General features: G+C 43.2%; 1 protein-coding gene and 1 long non-coding RNA gene across 9 annotated transcripts in view; both read right to left on the bottom strand.

The window, feature by feature from the left end:
- The window catches only part of FAT1 (FAT atypical cadherin 1), a 132,803-nt gene extending 123,859 nt beyond the window's left edge, over nt 1–8,944 (bottom strand). For 3 of the 8 annotated variants that reach the window (XR_008421554.1, XM_053900901.1, XM_053900902.1), the window contains exon 1: nt 8,550–8,944. The gene's annotated coding sequence lies outside the window, so the exon portion shown is untranslated. Of the gene's footprint in view, nt 1–5,820; nt 6,015–7,669; nt 7,851–8,549 lie in introns of those variants that run through there. The other 5 variants (XM_053900899.1, XM_019422171.2, XM_053900898.1 and 2 more) reach the window with 4 other exon arrangements.
- A 14,018-nt stretch (nt 8,945–22,962) lies between these two features.
- Nucleotides 22,963–26,745, bottom strand: LOC109250970 (uncharacterized). The gene is made up of 3 exons (XR_002073283.2): nt 26,534–26,745; nt 24,166–24,234; nt 22,963–23,096 (listed from the first exon to the last, which is right to left on the bottom strand). It is a non-coding gene; the product is annotated as an uncharacterized LOC109250970 (long non-coding RNA).
- Nucleotides 26,746–27,442: the final 697 nt, after the last annotated feature.

The raw sequence follows: 27,442 nt of genomic DNA on the forward strand, positions 1-27,442 counted from the left end.
AGGAAAGCCTGCTATTCAGGTATTACTAATTCACAGCTTCCAGATACCATTTACAAGACGGAAAAAAGTCACTTTCCTAATAAATTATAATAGCCAACAACAGTACTTTTAAAAGTTTTTCCTGTTACACTGAAAGTGTAATGGGTGGCTCCTGTTTATTTTCTGAGTCGTATCAAACCTAGGTCACGTTCGGACATGTGTCAGTAGCAACAGGGGTGGGGGGCCCACTATGAACCCAGACTGAACAGCCTTAGGCTGGATGTGTCTCCTGTAACCGCTCCCGGTGTTAATTCTGAGAGGGGCCGCGCTAAGTCTGGTTGCTCCGGCGATGCCTTGATTTAAATACTGCCTTCGAATGATCAACAACTCATTCCATTTAACGCAGTCTTCAAACCACTAATACATGACGGTGACAACCCCAAATCTCTCCCCTCAGCACAACGTAGCTCTTTTCCAGCACTTAAAAACCTGAAGAAAATTAGGGAGTTCCTAGTTTGTAAGCAGCCTCCATATAAAATCTGCTATGTCATTTACCTGCTCTGTGAACCTATAAAACACATCTGCGGGCATCTGAAGATCACTGGCCGTTCCGTGCCGTTGTGACATACAAGACAGGCCAGGAGGAACACGGGCTGCGTAGACATTTCTGGCCGGGCGAGGCATCCACGGGCTATTCACTTCCTCTCCTCTTTTTACAGACCAGACATGACCACTACTTGTTACTCACCCTGCAACCACTTTCTCCTCACCCACGCTCCAGGGCAAACATCGCTCACGGAGAAGTTCCAGAAACACAGTTTACCGTCCGTGATTTTAGATCATCTCACCTAACGTACTTTTTCTCTGCAAACAAATAGCATTTAAATGTCATTTTGGCAGGGGTGGCCATTAATTAACACCAGCCACTTCCTCCACTCCCAAATTAGTAAAGCTTTACTACTGGCCAAATTATGATGATAATTATTTAGGTACACATACAGATATTTCACTAAATAATGGATCGGGAAGGTGAAGGTTACATGTAAAAGAAAAAAAAAAAAAAAGGAAAGTCATCATATACAAAGTCCCTCCTCTTCCTCTCCTTAAAATGTTCTTTCCCCCTATTGGTTCTCCTTCCCACCTTTCAGAAGACACGGGACCCTGCCTGCCTCGCTACAAATAAAGCCACCCAGGGTGCCATACATAAAATTCTGCCTCTTCCGCAGCTCCTCCCTAAATTATCGCTCCCTCTCAAACCTCACACTCAGATGACCCAGCCATGACCGGCCCTTTTTCCAGGGTCTACAAACACACACAAGTTTATCCCTACTTAAAAATAAGCTTCATTCAAACCTTCACTTCCTTCCAACTCACACCCTATATTTCCCCTTCCCGTACAGGCAGAGAGTTCTAAAAAAGAACTTGCTTAGGGCTACCCTGACTTCTGTCTCCAAAGAGGCTGCTTCTACCCTCAACTGCTCTACAGGACCTCACATCCATCCTGGCACCAGACACAGCTTCTCCTGGCATCACAAGTCAGTGTCAAATCAGAGGGCTTTTTCTCAGTACTCCCTGAATTAATGTCACATGTGACACCACTCACTACACCCTTGCGTCCTTTACAGGTCACAGACTGCCTAAAGCATGGTCAATCCACAACACATAAAGGATAAATGACACTGTTTTCCTGATTTTCCTCAACATTCTTTTACACTCTACACTCTCTCGCCTTAAAGTTCGCCATCACAAACTTCTGTCTTCTGACTCTTCTTACATATGCACGTAGTATAGTATCGTGCTTCGAGGTCTCATCCACTCAGTCGTACTCAATCGGCCAGGGGCACTTTGGAATCCCACATTCCAGCCTTAACTTCCCCCAGGTGTGGGAACACGCCTCTGAGATGCCATCACACCTGCCACACAGCCGTTCACCAGCTCCCAAGCACAACATGCCAGCCATTCCACTCTACTATCCTACTGCACCTCTCCAGCAACGGAACAGTTTCACCGCTTCCCAAATCACTCAGGCTTGCAACCTAACAAATCGATTAAGAAAGAAGGGGCTGGCAGGCATAAAAACCTGTGATCTAGCCTTGGCTTTGTCCCTAAATCAATTGTGTGAATTCATGGATGTTACCTAATGCTTGGATTCCATCTCTTTATTTGAAAAACTGTACTAAAATCTTGATAGCCTCCTGCCCTCCAGAGAGACACTTCTCTCCTCCCCACCCTTCCCCCACCACTTTCCTCTCTCTCACACTTGTACAGACACCGATCTTTTATTCCTAACTACCAAACCTCCATATCTAAAGTTATTGAGACTGTGGACAATTTTTTCCTCTCAATTTCTGAAAACTGTTCCCTTTCCATTTCTGTCACCTAGTTCCTATCTGTATTTACTCAGGCACAGGATCTCGTAGCTTTCAAAGCAGTATTCCTGTGTTCTTACCGCCCCCCCTCCCCCCATTTAGCCCATCTACCACAGTCAAATTAATCTCATTAAAACTTCTTTGCAATATTAGTCTAGCTTGAAAATATTCCGTGTTTCCCCTTAGCCTGCTGATTAAGTATATTCTTCTTATAACATGGTATGCTTTCAGCATACCGCAAATCATGTCATAACTAAGGTTTCTACAATTTGCTTTATATGTGTCATTTCCTCTCCTTAAATTGTTCCCTCCTGATTCACTCTTCCCTCAGAACTCACCCTATCCTACCTAATATCCACCTACCTGCCATGCCCAGCTCAATGAAGTGCTAGGATGAACTCCCCTGCTCTTATCACACTGGATATAACAATTTTTTGTCCTCCTCCCGCTCTGTGCTGTAAGCTCCCTGAGGGAAGGAAATGTGATTTGCTCACCGTGTATCCTGTGTCTAGCCCAATGTCTGGCAAAGAGGAGACCCACAGTCGCTGAGTTCATGAATGGACAGATGGCTGAGGGTGGAGAATGGAAGGCAGACTCTAGGAGAGGAGGGGTAACAGGGGAAAATACACATCCATTCTTCTGAAATTAACAGAAAATCCAGGTGCAACCACCAGCCCAGTAACAACAGTGCAAATGGCTCTGATTTCTAGCAGCTGAGCAACAGGGTCACCACCCACCTCAAAATGCTTCCAAATTGGCTGGAAGAGATGCCAGATCAGTTTCTGTGATGCAGAGCTTATTTTGAAGCTCTGTGCTTGGATATTCTACGAAGGATTAAATACCACTTGGTTTTCCTAGTTTGGAAAAAGACTACAGGTTCATCTCCACACATATAATAAACCTTTGGAATTAAGAATTTTGGCAATATATTTAAATCTGGGACCTAAGGGTTAAGTTTCTAAAAACTTTAAAACATGAAATATACAGATTCATCATCTGACTGAATACGTTTTAAAGTCAGCAAAGAAAATGACAACTCTCTGATCTTAAATGAATTACCTGAATCACTGATTTCAAAAACTTCTTTCCAGTGCCTAAGGATAAACTAACACTTGCAAATTGACCAATTAAGTGAGACAAAAAAAAAAATAGTTTGGCGTCATCGTCTATATAATTTGGTCAAAAGAAAGCTTACCTACTGCAATTTCCCACTCATAAAAGATTAAACAGACACCTAGCCTTATGGCTTCCTGCTATTAAATCAGGTCCTTTAGGCCACAAATTAGGCCACTGAGACAACATTTTATGCAACAATAATGCACTAATTTGATTCAGTTTACTGAGTCTATGTAAAATCAGCCAAACTTGGGTGGAAAGCAGGTGGTGGTAGACTTGATAAGGGAGGTTAAATAATCTGTAAGATCCCTTTCACCTCTAACATTCAAAGAAATAACTGCTTCCAAGGTGGCTCACGAACTAAGTCTAAAGATACACATGAGAGGGGCAGGGTTGCTGGTAAACCAAAACAGTTGTTAGTCTGTACGTAATTTTCAGATTCCCATCTTGGCACTTGTCCACAAAGTGGATTAAATGATCTATTAACATGATGAGAACTCACTGGGGGTAACTTCTAGTGACTAATTAAAAGATACAAGTAAAATACAGGTGGCCTAAATGCTTTTATTAAGTCCTCTAACAATCTTACCTTCCTTTCAGAGTGACAAAGAATTTGGCTCATTTAAGACATTCTTTTCAAGAAATGGGTACACAAATGCACACTTTATTCAAATCAAACCTTACACTGAACCTGTTAAATGCCATGTTCGGCTTAGAGTTAGATCAATTGTTTTTTAAAAATTATGTAGTGTTTTAAGTATTTTTAAATCCATCTTGAAGTTTAATGATGACAGACAATTCCAACTGTGGAACCAAAGCTGTCCTTTTAAAACTCAAAAGATAAAGCCACAACTGACCTATATAACTTGCAGAAAAAACACATTTTCATGAATAACCATCAACAGGATATGTTGGGTTAACCACTCCATCTCCAAGAATGGCACCGGGAAAACATCACTAAAACCTAGTTTTAACACGTGCAGAGATCAACTACTGAACCCTGTATGTCGCAACCCACAAAGCCTCAAGAGGCTGCCTTTCTAAAAGACAAATAAATGAAGATCATCTGCCTTTTAAATGTTTCCCAATTTTAAGAGTCAGTGTAAATATCCAGGAAAGAAAGAAAGAAAGAAAGAAAGAAAGAAAGAATAGAAAGAAAGAAAGAAAGAAAGAAGTAAGTCTACTCTACCAAGCACAGAGTTAACAAAAGCCACTTAATGAAACTGTAGTTCAAACACATGCCCCCCCCACAAAAAACTTACATGCATAAAAAATATTTGAGTTTACTCTTCTAAAGCATACAATTGTGTCCCTGTTTTCAAAGCTCTGCAATTCACATCAGTGGGAACAAAAAAAAAATCTCAAAGAGACAACAGAAAGTTAGCTTCCTGGAAGAAAGCACTCTAAGTAAGAAAAAGCACTGAAGAATGAGGATCCCCTCATTAAAAAAAAAAAAAAAAAAAAAAAAAAAAAAAAAAAAAAACCTTACAAGTTTCTCCTCCAGGGGGAAAAAAAAAACTAATAAACAGCACATTTTGCAAATGTTTAGCCCCGCAATTTATCAATCGCACCTCGTCTACCTACATTCAACCAGTTAGTACTTAACCCTCAGAGCAGTGCTCCCTCGGGGCACAAAACATCTAAGAGAAACTGCGACTCCATTTCAAAGATCCCATCTCCTTGGCTACTGGCCTCGCCTTTCATCTCCCCAACGCTGGGACTCTCATAAATTGGAAGAATTAACCTAGGGCGAGATCGGTTAAGTCATTAGCGGACTCGAGAATTACCGGGGAAGAGGAGCGGAGCGCGGCGGCGAAGTTTCCGAGCTCCGGGGCGCAGCGGAAGTCCTCGCCTCGCCCTCCCGGCCGCCCGGTAGCCCCGCGCCGCGGCCGCCGCTCTGATTTCCAGCAATGGCTCCAGGACCAGACCCGTGCAGCCCCGGCCGCCGCCGCAGCCTGCAGCCCGCGCGCGGCGGCACTCGGCTCGGCAATTACCATTCGGTTCACGTTGCAAACTGTCCCCCTCCCACCTCTCCACCCCCGCATCCTCCGCCGGCCGCCCTAATCCTGAGCGGGTCCTGAACTTTCCAAGTGGGCAGGCGCCACGGCACTACCAACCTTCCAGCCGGGCTTGCTTTCATCCCTTGTCCCAGAGCACCGGCAGGAGCGCGCTCCTGGGCCGGACGGTGCGGGGAAAGCACCCAAAGAGCCGAAAAGTCCGCCACCCAGAAGCAGCAAGTGCATGCCTACCGAGCGCAGACGGCTCCGGCCCGGCCGCGCACGGGCAAACGCGGCGCGGCGCTGCGCCCCTTGCCCACCCGCCCTGCAGCCCCCAGCTTCGTTTCTAGCAAACTTACAGCAAAGTTGGCCCCAAGTGGCAGCGGCGCTCTCGGGGACGCGCGCCTCGCCGCCTCAGCGCGCGCCCGAGCGGGGGGCCAGGTCCTCCGGGGGCCTCACTGGGCCCACGGGTCCGCATGATGTCGGCGGCCCTGCCTCCCTCTCCGTGCGCCCCGCTCGGAGGCCACTGCTCGCCGCCCGCGCGCCCCACTCCGCGGCCGCCCGGCTAAGCACCGGCGCCTCACGCGCTGGACGCGGAATATATCCCTCCGCCCGCAGCCACGCCTGCGAGCGCCGGCGCTCGTTTCTCCCGCGCGGAAACTCGATCTGACTTTCCCTGGCGGCCAGACTCTGAGCTTGCGGGTCTCGGGCAACAACGCCCCGCCACGGGTCAGTGATCCCTTGCCGCCAGAGCCGCCAGCTCCTTCCGAGGAGACGAGCGAGTGCCCAGGGTGATCTTGCGACACTCCGAGGAACAGTGTGCGGCTTGCTCTAGTGCGGATGTTGGTAACGGCTAGCACACAGATCTGTGCAGGGAATTAATATGGAATGTTTCCTGCTAGGAAAAGGGAAACAGTTTAGCTTAAAAAAAAAAAAAAAAAAAGTGAGCTTCCCCCGTCTCCCTTTAGATTGCCTAGCACCTTCAGGGAATTCTTAAATCTGCATTTGAAAGCCTCGGTTCTGGGTCTGCAATTGCTCTGTGGAATAGAATCTTCCAAAAGGTCTCAAAAGGAATGCAGTTAGATCGGATCTACTTCCTTCTGCAGTGTGCACGAGATCCAGGGAAAATGAAAGCGCTTCCTCTGCCACCTCTTTATGCAGAGCTGGTTAAATCCCATAACCTCCCCGACCCTGGTTACGAACCCCAACGCCGGCCTCTTCCGGCGGACACCCCCGACTCCCACGTCTGCGGGACAAAAGGCTGCTCTGCCGCCTCGTGCGCTTTCCCAGCCGGCAAGTCAGCGGCACAAAGTGTGGACCAGTCTAATGTTAAACTACAAGTTCCCTAGGGACAAGGGGAAGCCCCCGAGCGTCTAGCTGCCCCACTCGGGGAAGCCCGCACCCTGCCCCACGCCCGAGCGCGCAGTCCCGGTCCTGGGGCTGTGAGACCATCCTCGGCCCGGGCAAATCAGACGCGAGCTCAGCACAGCTGAGACTCAGCCGAAGCCCGGAGTGGTCCCGGCATTGGAAAACAGCCCACAAAAGAGGGCGGACATGATCTCGGAAAGTTTGTGGGACTCGAACATTTAACACTGTGAGGACAAAGAGATCCGATTTCCCCGGAACCGGTGGAGGGGACTTCAGGGAGAACAGCGAAGCACATGCGAGCGAGGGTGTCTAGGCTTAAAGAGAGACATTCCTTGGTTCAAAGTTAATGCAGTCTCTTCCTAAACCATATAAAAGAAGGCGTTTGACAAAATGAAGGTGTCTAGCAGGTTATGGCTGGGAAGGAAAAATAACGCCTGCAGAATGAATGTACTGATTCGCAGCACTAAGAGTATCTGGTGTACTCCCTGCGCAGTATTTAGAATACACACATATTCATTCACACACCCAGCAAACACCATCATCCAAACGCTTGGCCATCGTCATAAATGCGCAAAGTGCTCCTGGAGTTACAGGTCAATTTTATACTTGGAACACCTCGAAAATAGACGACCTGATCTCCAAGCTCTACCGGTATGCGCCCCTTGCCGAATTCTAACTCTCACGAAATCACAGTCACGCAAGAACGCCAACAGTGTGCTGGGGGGAGTGAGGTAGAGTTGGAGGACAAGGAAGAACACTGAAAAGTAAAAAGACACCATCCCGTAACATAAAATCACAAGATGCTATAAACGCCACGAAAGAATTCCTGAACAAAATTACCATTCATTAATAAATAAAAACGCCTATCGGAGCTAAAACATCTGTTTGGGAATCCCGATTTTCCAGGCTCACTGCGAAACCTAATTGCCTGAAGAAGTTGCACTTTTTCGCCACAGGAACAGCCGAGAGCCAGAGATGGAGATTCCAGACTCGCGACGACACGTTTTTCTGATCCTTTAGCCTAAACGAAACGAAATAGAGATGGCTCTTTGCTACCATCGAATTACCCTCACAAGAAAGAGTAATGTAGTTGAAGCTCTACGTTCGTCCTTTCAATAGTCGGCCCTCCCTAACCTTGTCCCCAAAGGCTTTTGGAAATAAGGGGAATAGGGGACGGTTCCTGAAAACAAAAACGCTTTCCTCCAGCCCTGCCTTTCTATCCAGTCCACCCAAGCCAGTATTTGGAAATTAGAGAATGGGCCGTAATGGGTGGTAAGTGAAGGCTGGGAGCTCACGCCCACGTCCCAGGAGCGCCCAGCAGGTCCAAGTTCTCGGCCCGCGCGGAACCCAGCAGGGATCGCGCGCCTTGCCGGGTGTCCGGACTAGAGGGCGCTGCGCCACTGCAGATCACGCGGCCCCCGTTGCGCCCTCCCTGGGCACCATTTCTATAATAAGTTACATTCAAAATAATGCACAAACAGCATAGCTTTTCAAGTTCTTTTGAACACTGCTATGTACGTATTTTATGAATTCCAAAACCTGTGCAGACTGATCTTTCATTCCCGAGGCATGTACAACCAGAGGGGTGTGCAGCTCGCCAAGAAGAGAGCCTGTAGGATGCACACGCTTCCCTGCACTAGCTCAGAGCCAAACAGCCCCACGTAATTTCATTTACGTTTAAACTTAAATACAAAAGGCTTGCACTAAACAAAGAACTTACCAGTTCAGCCGAGTCCTTGGATGCAGGCTTTAAAGTCCTCGGTAGCTCCGTAATCCCCACGCAATTTGGATATTTATTAAAAAGCCGTATCTGAAGTACCAACTTTGACTCCCTCGGATCTTCAGCATGTCCCCAACGAGAGCGCGATCCGCCGCCGGCGCTGCCCGGACCCAGGTGGCCACATCTCCGGAGGCTCCCGTCCTGGGTGGAAAGTTGAACACCAAAAGGAGGCGAAATGAGAGTGCGCGAGGGCTACGGAGAGGGCCGAGGAGAAGCCAAGTTTGTCAGGACATGTCCAGGCAGCAAGCCGCTGAGTTTGGGAGTTGCGGCCGGGAACTGCGGCGGATCGCTGCCTCTTTCCCCACTCCCTCCCTCTTGGAGGAGGTGGGGGAGGGGAGGTGACGTCAGCGCCCCGCCTCGCCCCCCGCCCCGCCGCGAGGATGGGATTCTCCTGCGGGGTCCGCCTCCCCGACAGTAGCACCGAGCGAGCTGGGGGCCGGAGCGGTCTCCGCTGCCGCAGCGCTCTTTTCCCGGAGGCTTGTGTCCCTCTCCACCGTGCGACGTCTCCCCGGCTCTACCGCGCGCCGGCGTTCCTCGCACTCAGCACCGGAACGGCCCCGGAGCCCCGCGGCGCGCACCCCTCTGCTTTTCCTTTTGGGCAAGCCCCCTCCCGCAGCGTTTCCCACGCGTCGAACTGCAGGTGATGCTCTCCCTCTTCTGCAGCCGAAATTCGTCGCGACGTGTCGCTTGCCGGGTTTTTGCAAGGCGGAAGCGAGGACAGTCTCTGCAGACTGGCCTGGACGACTTGTACTTTGTAGCCCTCCAACTTCTGGATGTGATGTATTTTAAATAGCTCTTGTCCTCTAGCGCTGTTTGTGGTCTTTGTATTGAAAATCACAGAGCCATATTTTAATTTTCAAATCCTTTGCAAAATCGCCTACGTTTTGACACGGTACTCCGAAGCGTATAAGGTTCCGAGGGGTGTGGGGGAAGTGATGGAGGAGGAGCCAATTTTTAACGTTTCTTACAAATCGTCCTTAGGGATAGGAGCCAATACACAGATCAGTCGTCTACTCGTAATGTAGAGCCAGATAAACGCAAACACTATTGAAATTTAATTTATAAATGAATGTGTCGTTTTTATGTAAGCGTCCAGACTCCTGGAAAATATCTACTGTGGAACGTGTGTTGGTTGTGGTTGGGTGTTTTGTTGTTGTTGTTGTTGTTGTTGTTGTTGTTGTTTTTTCCCCTAATGCCATTGATGTACCAAAATAAAATCTATCCTGAACAGCGTGAAATTCCCAGGGTGCCATTTCTGGGAGTTGACACTGTCCACAGAAGGTTGTCATTAAAATAAAGAGGACCCTGAAAAGGGCGGGGACGCTGGGAGCAGGATCTATCAGTACATTTGCAGCCATTGATGTAAATCTGCCTGTCTGTTTAGCTGGTCTTTCTCTTTGAAAGGTAAGGAGCAAAAACCCTGAGGACCCTGGAAACAAGGCAAGGAGTTGAACAGAAGGAAGATTAAATGTTGGAGCATTGTATATGCTTAGCCTTGAGGGAAATCCTGTAACTTCTCTAAATTTCAGTTTTCTCATCTGTGGTAAGGGGATAATATCTGTTTCACTCTGAAAAATGTATTCGTGTATTTATTCATTCAAAAAATATTTATTGAATGCCATTTCTTTGCCAGAGAGATAACATTCATTCACGTGGGCCACACTTCCACTGAGCATCATATAAAGTGACGAGCAAGCACACAGTAGTAAATCAATAGCAGTTTTCTTACCCTCTCTATTTTCGCAGCGTGTCAGCTTTCACATCCCTAAAATTAGGAAGAGATAAAGGGAGGTTATCACAAATGATTCGAGATACATTTTGATTTAGAAGGGAGGAGAGGGCAGGGAGAAGCTAGGAGACAGAGAATTTGGGGAAAGGACCTTAGAGGCCTCAGCAGACCAGAGGGCAGTGGAAGGTGCCAGATTCCTGAGGAGGGAGGAGACAATCAAAAGAAAGACTGGCTTGGGAGGCCAGCCTGTCCCTGCAGAGGACAGACTTCTCATGCTTCACTATTTCAAGTACACAGGCCCACTCCTTTTATGTCAACAGCTGAAATTAGAAATTGACCACATATTACAAGTTCTCATAAATGAGGCACATCAATTTTTCCCAGATGCTGCTGTGCAAGTCAATTCAGTGTGCTCTACAAGTCTTTAGAGTTATCCTGTAAATCAAAGTTTCCCCATGTAAAAAAAAAAAAAATCATAAACAAAAGAAACTTATCTATAATTGATGGTATTAATCAAAATAGCTGTTTTTAAAAACACAGCGCGAGACTGGGGCACCTGGCTGGCTCAGTCCATAGAGCATGTGACTCTTGATCTCAGGGTTGTGAGTTTGAGCCCTATGTTGGGTATAGAGATTACTAAAAAAAAAAAAAAAGAAAAAGAGAGAGAGAGAGAAAGAAAGAAAAGAAAAAGAAAGAAAGAAAGAAAAACTGAAAAAAAATTAACAAAGTAAGAGGAGAGAAAACTTTTAACAGCCTCCAGACCTGCATGGTCCAATACCACAAGTAGACACTAGCCACAAGTGGCTGTTTAAATTTATGTACAATTCAGTTATTTTGGTCTCACTGGCTACAATTCAAGTACACAATATCAGCTTGCGACTAGTGGCTACCTGTTGTTCGGGGTCAATTAAAGAATATTTTCGTCATGACAGAATTCTATTGGACAGCATTGTTATGGACTTTGCTATTGTTTTTGGAGAGCTACACCAGGTATTATAGTTTTTCATGCACCCAATATTGAGTCACTTGCAAAGTGAAACAAAAACACAACCAGAATCACAGCAGATTCACTCATTCCACAAATATTGATCAAGTACCAGCAATATGCTATGTGACATTATAAAGGACTCGAATTTTAAGGAGTTATATCTGTTTGGTGATTAAGAAAGATTAGCATGGCCTAACATAGGCTTTTAATTGTTTTCTTTCATTGCTGAATACTAAAACCAGGGGGAAATCACTACATTTAAAGCAGAAAAGAATTCTAAGACATGTTTAGGCCTTGCCCTAAGATTAAATAATTCTAAGTAGTCTGGCCTCTGGTATCCCACCCTCTGTGATCCTTCTCACTGCTTTCTCCTCCGCCTGCACTCCCTTTCTGCCTACACTTCCTGGAGGTAACACCCTCTTCTGCCCTCTCCACTTCCCCAGCTTTGGAATTATTTTACTCTTTGCATTCAAATACAGCTCTCCTGCGGGATCTGCTTGTACTCTCCAAGGGGGCCATTAGAGCAGACAACTACTCAATCTAAGAATCAGTAGCAGTTAACTATGGGTATGAATATGTTAATATTTCTAGTCCCTTCCAAGGGCATTATAACAAGGGCTTTCTTAAACCTAAATCTTAATGATGAAATTTTATTCTAATGGTGAAATTCCAGATGCCATGGCCAATTAGGCAAATATTTGGAGGTATTACAATTCACCTACTGGATGACTATTAAAAAAAAAAAAAAAAAGGTAACCTTCATTTTAGAGATAAACACATAGTAGAATAGGCTGGTTGTGGATATTCTGTCATGACAAATCTTCACCCCCGGCTGGTTTGGGAACAGATCTTGCTAGATAGATGTAATTCTTATGATGTTTTTCTCAGCTCAGTGATTGAATGATCTCAAGCCTACCTTTTTGACCAGTAAGCAATGAATCATTCAGAATCTGTTAAAGCCCTTTTCCAACAGAGGTAGTAGAAAGAACATCACACTCGAGGTCAGGAGATCTGGTTTGAGTCTTGTCTTTGCCACATAAAATCTAATGCATTTGCTTATTACTGAATTTGGGGAGTCTCACTTTCCTTAATAAAGGAATCTCTAAGAAAACAAACAAAAATGTGCCCCGACAGTTGGGAGATACCAACTATATCAAATTGTTTGATACAATTTGATAATTACTACAGTATCATTATTCTCGATTTACACACAATTTCTCACCTTACCACTACATCCCAGCTATGAGGCTTTGTAGAACCAAGAGTAAAAAGTAACTTTGATTTGATGCCAATTATGCCCCAGACTCTGCTCCCACCTCTTTGTATGCATCATTTCATGTAATTCTTACAAAATCCTATAAGGTATTAGCAATTAATACCCTACCACCTTGTTCCAGATGAGAAACTAAAGTTAGGTAGATTAGGTAACACTCTTATCGGTATAATGCACTAACTCCAATACCCTGTACCTCATTTGAACCCTTTATGAACCAAGGTGGCTGTTGTCAGCAATGTTGTGGTTCAAGAAGCAACCTAAGAGAATAAAAATCTATCAAATGATGGCTGGAAGAAGGTGTTCCTTTGTAGCAGCTACACCGAGTATGGAGAAGGAACTGTCTTAAAGTGGGTCATTTAATCACAGAATGAGAGCATCACTGATTGTGTTTAGGAATATATGTGTAATACACATTATTTGTTTGGCTTTCCTATTTTTCTAGGCAGATATACATACTCTTAAACTCATTTTGATTCAAAATCATTGTCTGACTTCTAACTTCTTTAATCTGAACAGCAGGAAAAATGCACACCAATTGTTCTCAATGAATTCTGACAAGGACCATCTCACTGGATTTCATGATCAGTGTTTCATTTTCCACTTCACTTTTCCTTTTCCTGGTCTGCAACCACTAGTGTTTCTATCTCTCTCCAATTCTCCTTTCTTTCTTTCTTTTATACTTTCCCATATGACTATGTGGGAAATTCCCTCTACCAATACTTTTTGACTACTAAGATCCCATCCCTTTTCTTGGTAGAATTGTTTTGGACATCAAAGCTAATATGATACAGAGATGAAAAGAATCCCATTTCGGAAATGAGACTTGTAATAGTCCCCCAAAGACCTTTCTCTAAAAGATGATCTATCCAAGCCCAAAGGATAATTCTGTATCATTTGTCATGAGCATATGGGCCAACTATAGCCAATGACATGTCAGAGAAAGTTTCCTGAAGGCTCCTGGAAAAAGAAAATGTTCTTCCTCCTAAGAGAGATCCACAAGAGACAGTATGTGTCTCTGTGGACATTGTCAGATTAGGATGTCATGCCTGGGACTATTACAGTTTTCTTACTTGCTGAGGATGAGGCCTAAACCAGGGAAAGCAGATAAGGGTTCTCAGTGACATTGAATCAACTGTCTCTGAAGGCCATCTTAACTCAAGACTACTTTTTATAGGAGATCGTAAGTTTCCATCCTATTTAAGCTGGATTGTGTCAGATCTGGGGTGCTTGTAACTGACATCATCTCCTACAGCTAGATAATCCTTTTTCAAATATAGTAGGAATTATTTGAAAGAAAAAACAAATAGATGTACCTCTCAACATCATGGGTCAATAGGAATTGAGCCTGACTCTAACAACAAGATAGAACGATACGTGGAACTTTTCCTTAATGGTTAGAAGGAAGTTTTTAGATACATAATGATTCAGTCTCGCACACTGCCCGTTCTCCTACCATAATGAAGATGAAAATAAGGATAGGAAAGTTTATTTGTTCAACTAAAAGATTTTCCTTCATTCCTACTGTTCCTTCCTCTCAAGGGCCAAAGCATTTTTTGCATATTTCCCAATATCTTTGTACGGAATTCCCAGAAGTAATTTCTTAGAATCTGCAGTGATTGTTAACCAAACCGTGCTTTCAAATAATTACCAGAGGATAAAGCAGTCAGCTGTCATGCCCACTGGCAATACATGCATGACGTTTGGGATATGTATCTATTTGTTCTTCCGATTCTCAGTATCTCATGCCAAACCAAAAAGTGAAATCGGTTTATATTCACCATGGCCCACTTTGCCCACACTCCGCCCTCCATTGAAATAGAATCATTCAAGCAAAAACAAAAACAAAAAACTTTTTTCCGATTAAGATGGGCTATGGTTGAAGATAAGGTTATCTTTGAGTCAGCTTTATTGTTTTGCAGCTTTAAGAAGGAAGATAGTCTACCTCTGCCCCTTTTTAAAGCAACGATGAGTAAAAAGCCTCTTCTCCTATGTGGGCAGATGTACGGGAGACAAAGAACAAAGCAATCTTTGTAGGGGAAGGTGGGTGAGAGGGGATTCTGGCCAAACTGACCTGACGGGATTCTTGCTGAAGGCAGCCAAGGTGACCCAATATTACCTGGGAGATGGCGGGACAAGGACATTTGATCAGATAGCCAGGGTGGGGGATTGTAACTTAGCCAACTCAACAGGATTCTTGCTACAGCTGGGTGATTCAGGCCTAACAAGGACAGACACCAAGGTCGAGGCCGAGAGTTTGGTCCAGGGGAGAGTGTTGTCAGTAGCTGGCTTCTTCGCTTGCTTCTACTCCCCTGTAATTGTTTTTCCTGAAAAAAAAAAAAAAAAAAAACAAAAAACAAAAAGAGAGGGACAACTGTTGTTAATCAAGCTTCTAAGACCTTTTGAACCTTGGCTCTAATGTTTGCAGGTTAACATTATTAGTCTGTGTCGTTGGTTTATAAAAAAGCCAAACTGTTTAATTGAGGCAGGATCCAAATGGGTGAAGGCAGAGTTTGTAGAAGAAAGGAGTTAGAAGTCTGAGAATTTAAGTGAGTTTTGCCTCTAACATTTACTGGTAAGTTACTCAGCTTTTTAAATAGTGATGTGATTTGCTGGCCTCTAAGATGGGCCCCAGTGATCCTCACTTCTGACATTCATACCTTTGGGTAATCTCCTCCCACATTTTACCAACCAGGGTCTGTGACAGTAGAATAAGCCCAAAGTGATGATATGTCATTTCTGAGATTAGGTTATAAAAAACACCAAGCATGTATGCTCTCTCTCTCTCTCTCTTTCTGTCTCTCTTATTATTTGCTCTGGGACAAGCCAAAGACCCCCATAGTGAAGAACCGAAGGCTTCTTCCAACAGCCATGGTTCCAACCAACTTGGAACCAACCAATTTGAAACTCCAAGCCTGAAGTAGATCTACCAGCCCCAGTCAAGCCTTCAGATGCATGCAGCCCCCAGAGACAGCTTGACTGCAAACTCATGAGGGACCCTGAGTCAGATCACCCAGCTAAACTGCTCCCAGATTCCTGCCCCTCAGAAACTATGTGAGATAATAAACGTTTGCTATTTTATTTTATTTATTTATTTATTTTTTAAATTTTTTTTTCAACTTTTTTTTTTTATTTTTATTTTTGGGACAGAGAGAGACAGAGCATGAACGGGGGAGGGGCAGAGAGAGAGGGAGACACAGAATCGGAAACAGGCTCCAGGCTCCGAGCCATCAGCCCAGAGCCTGACGCGGGGCTCGAACTGACGGACCGTGAGATCGTGACCTGGCTGAAGTCGGACGCTTAACCGACTGCGCCACCCAAGCGCCCCAACGTTTGCTATTTTAAACTGCTAAATTTGGGGGGGAATTTGTTGCTCAGCAATAGATAAAAAATTTGGAATACTGGCTTCCTTCCAATAACATACCGAGGACTCAGAATAAGCATGGATTAGAAAATATTTGGTAAACCTTAAAGTATTAAGTGAATGTTGGAACCATACAAATAGATTGGAAGATAATATCTAGAACACCACTACCCCAAAGAACTTTGTGTGCGGATGGAAATGCTCAGTCCACGTTGTCCTGTATGGTACTACTGAACACTTGACATGCGGTGAGCACAAAATGAGGAACTGAAATTTTTATTTAATTTTGAATCACTTAAATTGAGACGGTCATAGGTGGCTAATGGCTACCATTTTGGACAGAGTGGGTCTAAGGGTTTCTACCCACAAATGACTTTTCCAAAACAGAGTCAAAAAGAACGCAACATTTAAAAATCATGATCATGCTATCTTTACCAGTTACGAATTTCTGAAAGAGGATTTGTGTTTTTTATGAAGTCCAGAAATGACGGATTGAGTGGAAGTAATTATGTCTTTCCTTGTGTGAAAAAGAACCACGCATTTTATAAAACCGGGGTTTTCTTGAGACCTCAGAGAGATTTCCTCTTGTGTGTATGTGTGCAATTTATTGAACATGAAATTATGGACTCAACTGACTGTCTCACACGATGGCTAATTTGCACGATTGACTGAACAAGCATGCAGTGAACCAAGTGTGCCCACGGTTACCTTAGCCACACGGGGCACGGCTGACTCATCCACCTGACGGGTGCGAGAGACTTAATAACTGAGTGGTTCTTGGCACCACCTTATTTAGTGATGTCATTTGGTAAATATGCCACCCCAGATGCTAACACAACTGCTCTAAGTTACTTGTAATGATAGTTAAGCCTAACTAGACATAGACTTAAGAGATCATACTAGTTAAGGCTTGTAGGACGCCAGGCATGTCATGATGTTGGTAGAGCATACACGTTCATCTCGATGTTCTTATTCTTCCTAAATAATATATGTTGATTTGTGCTCTGTAATAAAGCTGATATCACTTAAATGTTGACTCTATCCTTAACATAAAATCCCTTTGTCGTGTCACCGTGTGCCTTATATCCTCAAGCTTGCAGTCACATAATTGTAAGACATCCACTGCTGCTCCTGACACAGAGACAGGATGAAAGGGAATGGTTATCCCCATCCATGGAGAAAAGTACAATCCGATTCTTACCTCATACTACGCACAAAAATATCCCACTGCTGAATTAAAGACCTAAGGCTCTAAGTCCAATTGTAAAAATAGTTAGAAGAAAATATAAGAAAATAATTTATTTGGGGCCATGGAAGGATTTGCTAGATAAGCCATACAACGTTCTAATTGCGAAAAAAGATTGGGCAATTCGATTACATAAAAATCAAGAACCTCTGTTTATCAAAAAACAGCATTTTAAAAAGTGAAAATGTGGGGCGCCTAGGTGGCTCAGTAGGGTAAGCATCCGACTCTTGACTTCGGCTCAGGTCATGATTCCACGGTTCATAGGTTGGAGCCCCATGTTGAGCTCTGTGCTGACAGCGTGGAGCCTGCTTGAGATTCTCTCCCCGCCCCCCCTCTAGCCCTCCTCAGCTCACTTGCTTGCTCTCTCGCTCTCTCTCTCTCTCTCTCTCAAGATAAGTAAACTTAAACATAAATAAATAAACTGAAAATGCAGGCCAAGGACTGGGAGAATGTTCATTTAACAAATATAATTGACAAAAAATGTAATATCTTTAATATAAAGAAGTCCTGCGTATCAAAAAGAAAAAGACTCAACAGAAAAACAGGAAAGATTCAATAAAATAATGGGAAAAGTCACAAACCTGTAACTTGGAAGAGGAAATGAATAGTGATCGTACACATCATGGGGTAAACTGTGGCCCCCAAAATGTGCCTCCCTAATCCCTAAAACCTGTGAATGTGACCTTTTTGGGAAAGGGGTCTTTGCAGATGCGATTACATTAAGAATCTGGATCATTTTAATCATCCTTAATTATTCGAGTGAGCCTAAATCCAATGGCAAGAGGATTTAGAGGACATTCAGGAGAGAGACACCCAGACCAGTAAGGCCACAGGAAGGCAAAGGCTCTCTAGTCACGAGCCAAGGAATGCCTGGCACCACCAGAAACTGGGAGATGCAAAGAAGGATTCTTCCCGAGAGCCATCAGAAGGAGCACAACCATATCGACACCTTGATTTTGCCCTTCTGGCCTCCAGAACTGTGGGAAAATACATTTTTGTTGTTTCAAGCCACCCAGTGCGGGGTAACAGGTGAAGGCAGCCCTAACAAACGAATGAGGTGCATACGAAGAGAAACCTTTATTAGTTAGTAGAGAAATAAAAGTGAAGTCGTCAGTGTAATACCCTTATATACAAATCATACTGGCAAGGGGCGCCTGGGTGGCTCAGTCAGTTAAGCACCTGACTGCGGCTCAGGTCATGATCTCACAGCTTGTGAGTTCGAGCCCCGTGTCGGGCTCTGTGCTGACAGCTCGGAGACCAGAGCCTAGTTTGGATTCTGTGTCTCCCTCTCTCTCTCTGCCCCTCCCCCGCTCCTACTCTGTCTCTCTCTCTCTCTCTCTCTCTCTCAAAAAAAAATGAACATTAAAAAAATTAAAAAAAACCAAATCATACTGGCAAAAATTAAGATGTCTGATCATATCAGAGGTGGCTCAACTTGAACTCTTACACTGCACTGGTAGGATGCAACTGTTATACTGATGCACGTATGTGGGAGAACAATCGTGAAGATGAATCTGCATATCCCCTCAAAATCCAGCAATTTCCACCAGGCTTAGTACACCCAAGAGGCACATACCCGAGTGATATGTGTAAGAAAATTTATAGCAGTTTTTTTTTTTTTTTAAGATTTTATTTTTAAGTAATCTCTACATCCCACATGGGGCTTGAACTCATGACCCTAAAATCAAGAGTCTCATGCTTCACTGACTGAGCTAGTCAGGCGCCCTGAAATTTTATAGAAGCTTTGTTCATAATAACAAAAAACTGGAAACACACACACACAAGAGAATGAAAAAATAAATTACACCATCTTCACATTGTGAAATTTTCACAGGGAAAATGAAATGTACTGTTGTTACACGTAACAATATGAATGCTTTTTAGGAATAGAATATGGGGTAAGAAATAGAAATTCTAGAAAATTTGTTCAAAATCCAGCAAAATGAAACAATATGTTGTACGGGAAAATATGCATAAGGTATAAGCCTATTTGCTTTTAAAAAGGATCATGGCTACTTGAGGAGAGAAGGGTGGTGGATGGGATCTCGAGATACATTCTGGCATAGGAATATTCTAGTTCTGAAATAGGGAATGGGTGCCTCGTCTGTTGTATTCATTCTGTGCTTATTAATTTAAAAATATCTTATGTAAGTTCTTCTTTTAATATATTATTAAAAATATATATGGGGCGCCTGGGTGGTTCAGTCGGTTGAGCGTCCGACTTCAGCTCAGGTCACGATCTCACGGTTCGTGAGTTCGAGCCCCGCGTCAGGCTCTGGGCTGATGGCTCAGAGCCTGGAGCCTGCTTCCAATTCTGTGTCTCCCTCTCTCTCTGCCCCTCCCCCATTCATGCTCTGTCTCTCTCTGTCTCAAAAATAAATAAACATTAAAAAAAAACATTTTTTTTTAATTTAAAAAAAATATGTAATACGAAAATGATACAACAGGAAAAAGAGAACGTTGTAGTAATTAGGGCGACCTAAAGCTATCGATGTGTCTGTTGAATACCTTTTGACAGGTATTTGGAGAAATGGAAGGTAGCAAGAATGGATATAACCTCAAATTCAGGAACGGAAAGAAATAAAATGACCCCGGGCACATGTGTTGAAGTGAGGCTAGCTGGTTCAGTAGTTGGTAGAGAAGTGGGCCAGCTCAGAGGAAGGGAGATAGATAAAAGTCTGCCACATCACAAAAGGCTTTCCTAGACACCTAACTTCTAAGAGTCATGCTTTGAGGAAAGATAAATTAGTGAGATCAAGAGGTCAACGGGAACAGGTGCTCTCTGGAAAAAAAACATGTCAGAGTACCCAGCTAGGATACCTACTTGGGCCTCTTGGCCAGGGGACAGACGGATATAACCTCGTAACTTGGCCTTATGTCAGCTGTTTGAAATGACTGTGTGTGGAGATGGGCAGAGCTCAGGTGGTTTGTTTGTGTGTGTGTGTGTGTGTTTTGTTTTGTTTTGTTTTTACCTGTATGCTTAGGTCTTTGGTACAAAACCCCAGGGCTTTGCACATTTACTTACTGGCTGTAGGGAATTACCCTATTTGAAATGTGCCATCTGTTTCCAGTTGGGACCCCAACGGACACAAGCGGGCCTATTAATTACCTCTCTCGAACCAGCTGTTGGCAACGCTGGGCGTGGTTTCCTGGAAGCTATTACTGCACACTATTTGCCTATATTCTTTGTAAACAGAGGCGTCAGTACAGAGCGGTGATTCTCAAAGCGTGGTCTCACACAGAGCAGCACCAGCACCTGGGAACTCGTTAGAAATGCCAAGTTTGGCTGTACCCAAGACCCCCTGAATCCAAAACCCTTGCGGGGGGCTAAGCAATCTGCTTTAATGAACCGTTCAGGTGATTCCAGCAGGAGACCCATCAGCCGAAGGAAATCCCAATAGATAGTGCAGCATCCTGAAGCCCAGAGCAGTCGAACTTTTATTTTTTTTTTTAGTAAAAACTGTATCTTGTGTACAACGTCACGCTTTGATCTACATACGCGGAGTAAAGTTATTACTAGAGTCAAACTAATCAACATAGTCATCTCCTCACATAATTACCTTTCGCGTGTGTGTGGTAAGGGTAGCTCCTGAGATCAACTTTCTGAGCAGATCTCCAATCTACAATACTAATGCCTATAATCATCATGGTGCACATCAGATCGCTAGAATTTATTCATCCCACATAACGGAAACTCTGCACCCTTTGACCAGTATCTCCCCATTTTCCTCATCTCCCCACCCCCGGTAACTATCATTCTACTCTCTGCTTCTATGATTTTTGACTTTTTCCAGATTCTACACGTATGTGAAATCATGCAGTATTTTTCTTTCTGTGTCTGGCTTATTTCGCTTAGCATCATGTCCTCCAGACTCATCCATGTTGTTGCACGTAGCAGGATCTCCTTCTTTTTAAAGGCTGAATGACACTCCTTATGTATATATATATACCACCATTTCTTTATCCGTTTATCCATCAATGGAGACTGAAGTTGTTTCCATACCGTGGCTATTGCAAATAATGCTGCAAAAAACGTGGGAGTGCAGATATCCCTTCGAAGTATTGTTTTAATTTGCTTTGGCTATATGCCTAGAAGAGAGATTGTTGGATCATATGGTAGTTCTATTTTTAATTTTTTATGGAGGAAAACCTCCATACTGTTTTCCATAGTGACTATACCAATTTACATTCCCACCAACAGTGCACAAGGATTCCTCTCTTTCTCCACATCCTTACCAACATTTGTTATCTTTTGTCTTTTTGATAATGACCATCCTAACAAGTGTGAGTTGATATCTCGCTGTGGTTTTGATTTGCATTCCCCTGGTGATTAGTTATGTAGACCATCTTTTCATGTGTCTGTTGGCCATGTGGATGTCTTCTTTGGAAAAATGTCCATTCGTGTTTTCTGCCCATTTTTCAACCATGTTATTATTATCATTGCTATTCTTTCCATTAAGTTGTATGAGTTCCTTATATATTTTGTACACTAACCAGATATATAGCTGACAAATATTTTCTCCCATTCTGTAGGTTGCCTTTTCATTTTGTTTTCTTTCATGTGCAGATGCTTTGTATTTTTTTATGTTTATTTTGAGAAAGAGAGAGAGAGAGTGAGAAGAGCAGGGGCAAAGAGAGAGAGGGAGAGAGAGAGTCCCAAGTGGGCATTGTACTGTCAGCACAGAGCCCAACATGAGCTAGGCTCAAACTCTGCGATCATGACCTGAGCCTAAATCACATGTCAGATGCTTAACCAGCTGAGCTACCCAGATGCCCCGGAAGCTTTAAAAAAAAAATTATTTATTTAGAGAGAGGAAGGGAGTGCACAGTGGGGGAGGGGCAGAGAGAGGGAGAGAGAGAATCCTAAGCAGGCTCTGCGCTGACAGTGCAGCGTGGGGCTCGATCCCACAAACCACGAGAGCACGACCTGTGCTGTGATCAAGAATCGGTTGCTTAACTGACTGAGCCACTCAGGCGCCCCAGCTCCCATAAGCTTTTTAGTTTGATCTAGCCTTTGTTTATTTTTGCTTTTGTTGCTTGTGCTTTTCATGTCATATCCAAAAAATCATAGCCAAGATTGATGTCAAGAAGCGTTCCCCCGTATTTTCTTCAAGGAGTTTTACCCATCCCAGGTATTTTGTCTAAGTCTTCGACCCATTTTGAGTAGATGTTTGTTTACAGTGTAAGGGTCTTAATTTCATCTTTTGCATGTAGATAATCTAGTTCTCCCAGCACCATTTATTGAAGAGGCTCTCTTTAACCCACTGTGTATTCTAGGTGCCCATGGTGGAAATTAGTTAACACTGGGGCACCTGGCTGGCTCAGTTGGTGGAGTGTAGGACTCTTGATCTCAGGGTTGTGGGTTCGAGCCCCACATTGGGTATGGAGATGACTTAAAAGTAAAATCTTAAAAAAAAAAAGTTAACGCTGTATGTTTGGGTTTATTTCTGAGCTTTCTATTCTGTTCCATTGGTCTATTTTTATGCCAGTATCAGTGTTTTAAGAACTATTACTTTGTAATATAATATAGCCCGAAGGGAGGAGGAAAGGGAGGGGTTACTCGGAACCAGGAAGAAAAGAGTCAGGTTTGGCCACCTTGAGAAAGAAGGGGCTTGCCAGTGCAAGGAAGGTCAGTGATATCATCTGCAAGGCCCCATCTCCGGGGCACAGAGTTGAGTGCAAAAGGGGAGCAGGTGAAAGATGTTAGGTACCTGCCAACTCACGTCTTTCACTTAGCAGCCCTAACTGCAGATGAAAGTTGACAATGAGATGACGGTTCCAGCCACAGGCAACACACGTTCTGAGTTCTTGTCCCATTTTCTGCCATCATGTGAGGAACCAGCACAGTCTGAGTCTGGCTGACTGAGATTTGTGGGATTCTCCAACGCTACAGAAATAGAAGAGGTTAGGAGGGAAGCTCAGAGACAAGGGGAAACCATTTCCTCCTTTAATGTGGGGTGCGTCTCAGGGGATCCTCATGCCATCATGCAGAGTGACCCAAGGCCATTTCAACAATGTCCTAAATAGATTACTTTATTGGAGATTAATGACCCGAAGGCTCCTATTGAAGAGATTTGTGTTAATGGCATCATCATCTGATTGTACAGCTCACACCCTTCCCAAACCTCAGAGTGAGGGGAGAAAAACAAAGCAAGACAAATTTCAGCCTGCGATAATGACTCTCGTCAGTTGTGATACCAGGGCAGAGGCAGGCCAGGGTGTAGCAGCTCCAGCTCCATAGCTTATTGGACGTTCACCGTGTTGATTTTGTGGGTTGGCTATGCCCCAACCCGAAGCCGTGACAGTGGGGAGAAAAATGCTTTTAATCTTCCGGCAGGATTTGCCATCGGAGAGGGGGCTTCAGGGGATCTCCGCCACCACGTCTACCTTTCAGTGCATTGTGACAAGCAACGGTGTAAGTGGGTGACATCACTGTGCTCGGGAGGACGTTATGAGAGCTTAAGGAATGGTTCTCTGATGTCCTATCCGTCTTAGATAATGACTAAAAATGATCCTATGAAAAACTAGAGTTTTGTCATGACCTCGTAAATCATCGATAGCCTAATATTCCAAGATCGCCACCTGGTCAGCTCCTAGGATGGACGATCTTCCAGGGGGTCAATATTTAACGCCTACTGCACAGGGCAGGGCACCTGTGCGGAAAACCCAACAAAAAGCTCATTGTTCAATGTTTAGTTTGACAGAAGTTACTAGTTCTTCATTTTTAACACGTTCTGATTATTACTATTAATTTTTTTGGAAAGCCTCCTGAATCATGTCTCTTAATGATTCTCTGAGGCAGAGTGCATTTTGATGAAATAGTCAGCCATAAAGCGCGTTTCCATTGTGCTTCATTTGGCACTGACTCCCTGAGATCACATTGCTCGGATGTGAAACGAAAGATTCTGGAAATGAATTGAGTACCTTGACTACAGACGCCAGAGTAACTGGCTTACCTCTGTTTGGTTTTTTGATTTTTCTTTTTGGAACTTGTACATTTGTCTTCTTTGGTTTGTTTATTTTCACTGTGAAGAGACAACAGAGAGATAGGTTTCAAAATTTTGTCTGAACTAAAGAAGAGATATATAATATAATAAATACAAATGTACATAAAGATATATAGAATATGCTACATATATTATATATATACACATACATATATATGTATAGATGTATGTATATATACATATATATGTATGTGTATATATATACATATTTATGTATGTATGTATGTATATATGTATATATATACATATGTATGTATATATATACATATTTATGTATGTATGTATATATGTATATATATGTGTGTGTATATATATATATATATATATATATATATATATATATGAAGATAACCATTTCCCCAGAAATATCTTAGTTCTGAGATGTCCTGTTTAAGTAAAAAATGTATATAATTTGCCTTTAGACAATGTGTATGCATTTTAGACAGGTTTAGTAATGGGAATGTATTCTCGACTACCTTTAGCACCGGAAACTTCCTGTTGAATAATAATTTTTGAATAGTGTTTTTATTTCAGTGCATGTTTTAAATACAGTAAGTGCTTCTTCGAAGAGGGCTAACTTCTTGGTAGACCTTAGCCTTCCAATTCAAGTAAACTCATTTCTGAAAATCTTCAGGATGCCCTAAACTCTTTCTCTGTTAAGTTTAATGTTCTTCTGGGGCACCTGGGTGGCTCAGTCAGTTGAGTGTCCGACTTCAGCTCAGGTCATGATCTCACGGTTTGTGGGTTCAAGCCCTGCATCGGGCTCTGTGCTGACAGGGGGAGCCTGGATGCTTTGGATGCTGTGTCTCCCTCTCTGCCCCTCCCCTGCCCATGTTCTCTCTCTCTCTCTCTCTTAAAGATAAATAAACATTTAAAAATTAAAAAAAAAAGTTTAACGTTCTTCTGAAATGGATGAAAAGTTGGTTTTTTAATTCTACTGTACAGACAACTCCTATTTGGTATTGCATTTTATTTCAACCCTTTATTCTGTCAAACTTCAGTTTCACAACCAGCTATGGGAAAGCAAGAGTCTTATGAACACTGCAGCGTTTTGATGGCTGAGTTTCACCTTCACTTGTGCTGCCTCAGACAGGCTGCATACAAGAGGACACAGTGGCTCTGATTCTGATACTTCTTGAGAAGGAACAAGGCAGACACAGCATCCAGGAGAGCGGCCACGAACCCTTGGCTGTTTTCATTAGGCAACTTTTTCGTAACCAATTGTGCCATTGTGATCAGTATCTTGGCAGGCTGCATCAATTCATTTTTGGATAAGATTGCATAGCCAAATGTAGATAGCTAATTTGAAACACCCACTTCAAAAAGTGGTAAATGTTTTTACGCATTCTATGAAACTACCAACCAGTTAACTTTATTTTAGGCTCAGATTCTGACCCCTTAGTTGGCTAAATTTATACTGCACTTTCCAAGTGCACAGACGCCTTTTTCAATGCATCTACCCAGTAATTATGCATGGAACCTTCATGGAAATATCGTTTTGCTGAAGTATACAAGTGATACAGGGGAAAGAGCATGAGATTTGTAGTCAGACGTGGGATGAGTTACTTCACAGCTCAGAGCCCTAGTTTTCTTATCTGAACAGATACGTGATAATATTTAGCCAGCAGATTGTTGAAGTATCACGTGTAAGTACCTGAAAAAGTATGAAATGTAGCATGTCCTCAAATACAGGTTTCCACTTTCTCCCTTTTAAGATACATTTGTTATCTATTAGCTGTTGTAAAGTGTATTCAAATTCTACTTATTTGAGCAATAACCTAAAAGTCTGTTTTATATCTTTAAAAGGCATAGATTAGGAAATTGTTATATAGGAAATTTTATCTCCTAGCATAATACAACTCTTCATGCTGAACTCTAATACGCTTTCTTCCAAAGATTTGGGTCTTTAAACTATCTTTAGCCCTGTTATCAGTGTTTCAGATAGGGCCATTTGGATGCAAATTAGCCAGAAAATGAACTCCCGTAGAAGTATTCATTTAGAGACCAATATTGTAGTACTCTGATCAAAGAACTCCCTCACAAAATGGGATCACACAAAGGTCAGTTGTAATAAAACAAAAGCATAAATCAAAGTAGAATCTTCCCATAAATCAACAGCAATACACACAGTAATCACATCCATCAAGATTATTTATAAATATGTCGATAAATAGTGTAGCATCTCTTGGTTTCTCTTCATGTTTCCTAGTTTATACAATTTCAATACTTTATAATGCGACCTGTAATGTAAAAACAGCCCACTGTTTAATAAATATCTATCCATTCACTTCCCTTAAGGACATTAAAGAGAACTTACCCTAGGATGTTACTTATGGTTGTTAGTCCTTTATTCTTTGGTGCGGGTGGTTCTCAAACTTTATCAGGCATCGGAGCGAGCCACCATGCGCTTGTTGAAACACAGATTGCTGGACTCCACTCTCAGAGCTTCTGATTCAGTAGGTCTGGGCTGGGGCCTGAGAATCTGCATTTCTAACAAGTTCCCTGGAGGTGCAGAGGCTGCTCTTGCTCTGGCTGGGAGGGCAGGAAAGGGAGTGCGCATGCTCAGAGAGAAGAGAGCAGCCCGCCCCTTTTTTTCCTCCTCCTTCGCTCTGCTCTCTCCCGCCCCAGTCTTAGGATGGAGCTGTAGCCGAACCACCGACCCGTGGACAGAAAAATAAATGTTTTGTGTTGTAAGCCTCTGAGATTTGGGGGTTGTTTGTTATCCCAGCCAAAGCTGACCAATGCGTATCAGTTCCCTGTTGCATTGTTTAAATAGCAACATTTGGAAACGATCTAAGTATTCATTAAAAAGAATAAATAAATTGTAAAATATTCAGAGGGTGGAATAAAAGTTAAATGGAGTGAGCAACCGCCATCGATGTGAATATATAAATCTTCAAAACAAGGTTGAAAAAAAACCTCGCTGCAAAAGACTATGTGCAGCATAATAGAATTTATAGAAATTTCAGAAAACACCAAATACTGTTCTATATTCCTTACGGATATATATGTAGTGAAACTATTAAAATGTGACTAGAATAAATTCTAAACTCAGAAAAGTGTTACATCTCACACAAGAGTGAAGAGAATGAGATTGATGAGTAGAGAATAGAAAACTTCTGTATCTAAAAGTTCCGTTTCTTAAAAAGAAAAATAGGACTAGATGTCAAGATGTGACAAAGGTAGACGATGGGTACAAAGCTAGTGGACGTGCTCTTCTACCTGT

The sequence above is a fragment of the Panthera pardus genome, unplaced genomic scaffold (assembly GCF_024362965.1).
Source record: "Panthera pardus isolate Hobbes unplaced genomic scaffold, ASM2436296v1 HiC_scaffold_13, whole genome shotgun sequence".
Taxonomy (NCBI): domain Eukaryota; kingdom Metazoa; phylum Chordata; class Mammalia; order Carnivora; family Felidae; genus Panthera; species Panthera pardus.